The 6,386-nt window shown below is 33.1% G+C and overlaps 1 long non-coding RNA gene across 1 annotated transcript; it reads right to left on the bottom strand.

Moving 5' to 3' along the window:
• Window positions 1–1,845: 1,845 nt before the first annotated feature.
• Window positions 1,846–4,075, bottom strand: LOC145093573 (uncharacterized). The gene is made up of 4 exons (XR_013702943.1): window positions 3,894–4,075; window positions 3,579–3,825; window positions 3,385–3,498; window positions 1,846–2,199 (listed from the first exon to the last, which is right to left on the bottom strand). It is a non-coding gene; the product is annotated as an uncharacterized LOC145093573 (long non-coding RNA).
• Between the last annotated feature and the right edge of the window lie 2,311 nt (window positions 4,076–6,386).

The following is a 6,386-nucleotide window of genomic DNA, read 5'->3' as shown; positions in this document are numbered from 1 at the left end:
GTGTTTTCAAGTCTCAAACATTTCTAGGTAATGATCTATGTTGGGTTCTAGGCATAAGGAAGGAGTTAGGGTGTCATTTGACCCCTTTATAGGTGTTTACGGCCCAAGAGTTTATCTTGGCAGTAAACTCCTTTTTCCTTGTGATTCCTTATGTTTTCTAGGCTTTAAACACTTTAGGGTACTTGTCTAAAATAAAGTCTAAGCCTTAGGTGCCTTAAAAGCACCATTTGAGCATGTTACAAGGGAGTTTACGGCCTAAGCTACTCTTGGGCCGTGAACTCCTAAACTTGGGTGGTTCTTGGTTGATTTCTTGTCCCTAACACACTTCTATACAAGTCCAAGGTAGTTACTAATCACAGGGGACAATCTAGGCTTGGTTTCGGGAGTTTACCGCCCAAGAACACCTTGGGGAGTAAACTCCTAAATCGGATGATTTAGCTATGTAATCTATGTTATGAACACATTTAGAGCTTTCTAATACTACTAGAAAGAGTTACTCACAATTTGGGATAAAAACCCGAAGATCCGTGAGAGAGAATTTGGCTTTTCTCTAATTGGAATTCAACTAATGAACCAATTTGGTTCAGAATTCTATTTATAGTCCTGAGATTTTTGGCAGAAAATATTTTTTATTCTCGGAATGAACTCTAATATACTAGAGTATTGGAATAACAGTGTTGCACAAAACTCTAGTGCATCCACTCTCCTAATATCTCCTTAAGTGTAAAATCCTGAAAACTGCCAAACTTATATTCGAAATCTGAGTTTTCACAGTAACTGTTCTACTTCTATTGGCTTCAAATGGTTTGTTCAGAATGGAAATTTCGGGTTGTCACATATTTCATTTTCAAAATTTGAAAACCACTACCGCTTCTCTCTGTTTCTCCTTTTTTCTTCTTCCCTCTAACCCTAAATAGTCCCCCTCACCACCTCGTTCATTGTTCCGCCACGTTTCGAGCAACACACCACCCTCTCCCTTTCACTGCTAAGTTTTTCCGACATCAAGAGAGGGAACGACTCCGGTATGACGGGCGCTGAGCCGGAGATTGGAGATGGGGGTGTCACGACCGGAGGAGCGGACAGCTGGACAGCGCCGCTTACACTCGACGCAGGTGGAACAGTCGGCGATTGAAGATCAGTGACGCAGGAAGCATGGCCAGCCTCATCATCACTCTTCTTCATCTATTTATAAAATTTCCATCTGATTTCTTCAAGACAAAATCCAAAGTGCACCCCTGCAATCGACTTTTTGAACGATTGGCAATCGATTTCGATTGGTTTCTCTTCCACTACTAGAAAATTAAGTAATTACCTACAGTAGAATTGGTAGGAAATCCGTAGGAAAAAGGCGTTACCTACAGATTTCCTACAAAAAACGGGTTGTAGGGAAAACCCTCGTGGGTAATTTTTTCCTACAAATTAGCTACACACGTTCCTACGCATTTCCTACGGAATATTCTGTTACAAATTTAACTACGGAATACCAACTGAATACATTAACTACAGAATACCTACAGATTACCTACGAGTTATTTACCTACGAAACACCTACAAAATACATACGAATTATTTTCCTACAAAATACCTACAAACTGATTTTCCTACGGAATACCTACCAACTACTTTACCTACAGATTACCTACCAACTGCGTTTGCTACAAATTACCTACAGATTTTATTTCCTACAGAATACCTACAGAATATTTATTTCCTACAAATTGTCTATGATTTTTTTACCAGTTTTTATTGCTATATTAAATTTATAATTTCTATGGAATATTTATTTCCTACAATTCAGTCAAAAATCTATTGCTATATTAAATTTATAATTTAAAAATATCCAAATTTTCAGCTAAAAAAACCAAATAAATAATTAAAATAATAGTCAAATACCATTACATTCATTACAATTAAAATAGTCACTAACATACCATTCATACATTCAAATACCATTACAATACCATGACAAAAGCTACGAACTAGTCAATAACATAACATTAATTTAGTGTTCTAAAACAAAAACTAAGAACTACTTAGTGGATTATCGGACGGATTAATTTGTTTTATAAAGGCCGCCAATTGTCGTTGCACTTGCAATTCCATTTTATTTCGCATTTGTTGCATTTGCAAATTCATTTCACTTTGCTTTTCTTCCATGGCTTGTTCCATGTTTGACATTTTTTGTCGCAACTCATTTACCTAAATATAGCAAGACAAACACATGCAGTTAGTAAATGTAATTCAACTTTAAACCATGATAGCAATGTACTTTACTTTTAATTTCATCTATAATTAGTCAAAGAAGGATAAAATTTTCAATTAATACATGAATATTAGAATAATACTAAATTCATAGAATGAATATTTGGAATTGAGTGTCCTCTTAGTATCAATTCTTTTGAAACTAAATAGTAGTAGCCTACATATAATCTGTTGATGAAATTGTAGACTTGGTTGAAACTAAATGACATTAATTTTGACAAAACCAATTTTGAAAACATTAAAAGATTAGCATTATAAAATGAATCATTTACATCAAAAACTAAAAAGCTAAAAAAAAATATTTGAGTAATTTATGGTAGCCAAAAATAGATGTGCATGCTACTGATGCATGATTCTCCCAAAAGAAAAGGACATTGACAAGTATTAACACATACATGAATGATATTAGTTTCTTAAGCATTTGTAGGCATTTATGATGAAGTCGGTTTCATTTGCTAGTTATTACGGGGGTAGTATTTTCTTGAGAATCTCTTGTGGATATATAATATAACAAGTATTAAGATACGGCTTACTTTTTGTTGGTTAGTCTTATGAATGCCATCTTCTATAATTAAAAAAAAAAACGTTGATTATGCTTTTAGGAAGAACTATGTACATATTTATATTCCCTGAAACTAGAAAGCTATGTTAGTCTTTTAAAGCATGCCAATCTTTCAACAAAAAGTCAAACAAAAAACAATATAACCTACCACAATATAAAGTATATACTAATACACATCTATTAGAAAGGGCTAGAGCATCAAGGGTAAAATCGTCCAGATAGGCAAAATTTCAAAGATTTACAAGGGAGACACATTTTCAAATCCAAACAACCAAAACTGAGGCTAACAGGAAAATTCCGTCCCAAATAGGAGAATACTTCCATTACAGATCTTGGACAGGGTCACAGAATTCAGAAGAGGAAAGGGTATCTAATTTGATCTTAACTTGAGCTCTGCACATGGATAAGTTACAACTATTGCTGTAAAACTGCTGCATACTGATGATTCAAGTTCTATGGGTCTAAATTAGTGAAATCTACTGCAATGGAGAAGTTACAAGTATGGAAAGCAAAGCTGAAATGTGAAATGTGAGCAAACTGAAATCGACATACATACATACCTGGGGTGTCGCTGATGGTGGTGTGAGCAGTGACGGTTGTAGTATGGTGCAGCGACGGTGGTGGTACGGGGCAACATCGGCGGTGGTGTGCGACAGCGACGTTGGAGGGCAAACCTGCAACCGTTTTGGTCAATGTGGGTCGCCGATATGTGCTGAAATCAGAGTTCGGAAATCACAAAACTCGAATTGGTTACCTGAAATCAGTCGAGAATCACCGGCGGATGTGTGCTGCAGCAGGGTTCCGAAATCGCCAAGCAAGGGTTTTATTTGGGTAACAAAAAAAATGGTCATTCCTACATTGTGAAAATGTGCTTCGAAATCGTACCTGGGGTGTCGCCGCTGGTAGTGTGGGGCAGCGACGGTGGTGGTATGGTGCAACGACGGTGGTGATACGGGGCAGCGTCGGCGGTGGTGTGCGACAACGATGGTTGGTTGGCAAACCTGCAACAGTTTGGTCAATGTGGGTCGCCGATCGATTGTTTGGAAATCATAGAAGTCGAATAGGTTACCAAAAAATGTCGCCGATGTACGTATCAGTCGAGAATCACCGGCGGATGTGTGCTGGTTCGGAAATCGCCAATCGCCGGGGTAAGCTAGGGCTTTGTTTGCGACGAGCTAGTTATGAATAGTGAAGCGGGAAACAATTTGGGTTTTAGGAGGCGTAGCAAATCGGTAGCATATGGAAATCGTAGGAATTTTGTAGGTATAAACAAATTGGGAAATTGATGTATAATATTATAATTAAATATAATTTGAAAAGCATGAGTTACGCATTATAATCGATGAAAGTTATTTTCTATATATTGTATAAATATTCTATTGTTTTTAATAATTGATATTGTGTAGAAATATTCTATTTTTTTTAATAAATTAATATTGTGAAAAAAATGAAATCGAAAAAACAATACTTTCTTTTAAAAATTAGAAAATAAAAAACAACCGTAGGTAAATACCTACGGATTACTTATGGATAAGTCCGATCCGTAGGTAATCCGTAGGTATTTACCTACAGATTACCTACGGTTTTTTTTTAATTTTTGTATTTTTCAAGGGTCTAATGTCGTTTTTTTCGTTTCATTTTTTTCACAACATCATTATACTTTGATTGCTTTATTTTGACAAAGTTATACATCATATAAACGTATGTAGAAAAATGTGCATCATTAGAACCCATTACTATATATGATACAAAAAGCTATTTATGTTTGTCATTGACCAACAATTAACCTCATTAAACAAATACACGATATACTGAACATAATACATACATATGGTTTGTATGTAAATATGTGTATTTGTGTATAGAATATAACTTTCAGTTATATTATATAAAAAAAAAGATAATAAAGTTGTAAATCGGTAACGGGTTCTAACGATACATACATTTGTATTTAAGTTTATGTTATGTATAAGTTGATGAAAAGAAAGAAACCAAAATATAATGATATTGTGAAAAAAATAAAATTGAAAAAACAATATTTTCTTTTAAAAATTAGAAAATAAAAAACAACCGTAGGTAATCCGTAGGTAAATACCAACGGATTACCTACGGATAAGCCCGATCCGTAGGTAATCCGTAGGTATTTACCTACAGATTACCTACGGTTTTTTTTAATTTTTGTATTTTTCAAGGGTCTAATGTCGTTTTTTTCGTTTCATTTTTTTCACAACATCATTATACTTTGATTGCTTTATTTTGACAAAGTTATACATCATATAAACGTATGTAGAAGAATGTGCATCATTAGAACCCATTACTATATATGATACAAAAAGCTATTTATGTTTGTCATTGACCAACAATTAACCTCATTAAACAAATACACGATATACTGAACATAATACATACATATGGTTTGTATGTAAATATGTGTATTTGTGTATAGAATATAACTTTCGGTTATATTATATAAAAAAAAGATAATAAAGTTGTAAATCGGTAACGGGTTCTAACGATACATACATTTGTATTTAAGTTTATGTTATGTATAAGTTGATGAAAAGAAAGAAACCAAAGTATAATGATACTGTGAAAAAAATGAAATCGAAAAAACAATACTTTCTTTTAAAAATTAGAAAATAAAAAACAACCGTAGGTAATCCGTAGGTAAATACCTACGGATTACTTACGGATAAGTCCGATCCGTAGGTAATCCGTAGGTATTTACCTACAGATTACCTACAGTTTTTTTTAATTTTTGTATTTTTCAAGGGTCTAATGTCGTTTTTTTCGTTTCATTTTTTTCACAACATCATTATACTTTGATTGCTTTATTTTGACAAAGTTATACATCATATAAATGTATTAAGAAGAATGTGCATCATTAGAACTCATTACTATATATGATACAAAAAGCTATTTATGTTTTTTATGGACCAACAATTAACCTCATTAAACAAATACATGATATACTGAACATAATACATACATATGGTTTGTATGTAAATATGTGTATTTGTGTATAGAACATAACTTTCAATTATATTATATAAAAAAAGAATAATAAAGTTGTAAATCAGTAACGGGTTCTAACGATACATATGTTTGTATGTAAGTTTATGTTATGTATAGGTTGATGAAAAGAAAGAAACCAAAGTATAATGATATTGTGTAAAAAATGAAATTGAAAAAACAATATTTTCTTTTAAAAATTAGAAAATAAAAAACAACCGTAGGTAATCCGTAGGTAAATACCAACGGATTACCTACGGATAAGCCCGATCCGTAGGTAATCCGTAGGTATTTACCTACAGATTACCTACGGTTTTTTTTAATTTTTGTATTTTTCAAGGGTCTAATGTCGTTTTTTTCGTTTCATTTTTTTCACAACATCATTATACTTTGATTGCTTTATTTTGACAAAGTTATACATCATATAAACGTATGTAGAAGAATGTGCATCATTAGAACTCATTACTATATATGATACAAAAAGCTATTTATGTTTGTTATTGACCAACAATTAACCTCATTAAACAAATACACGATATACTGAACATAA

Source organism: Lactuca serriola, chromosome 3, assembly GCF_051521515.1.
Source record: "Lactuca serriola cultivar US96UC23 chromosome 3, Lser_US96UC23_V15, whole genome shotgun sequence".
Lineage (NCBI taxonomy): Eukaryota > Viridiplantae > Streptophyta > Magnoliopsida > Asterales > Asteraceae > Lactuca > Lactuca serriola.
This window is presented reverse-complemented; position numbering and strand designations above follow the sequence as displayed.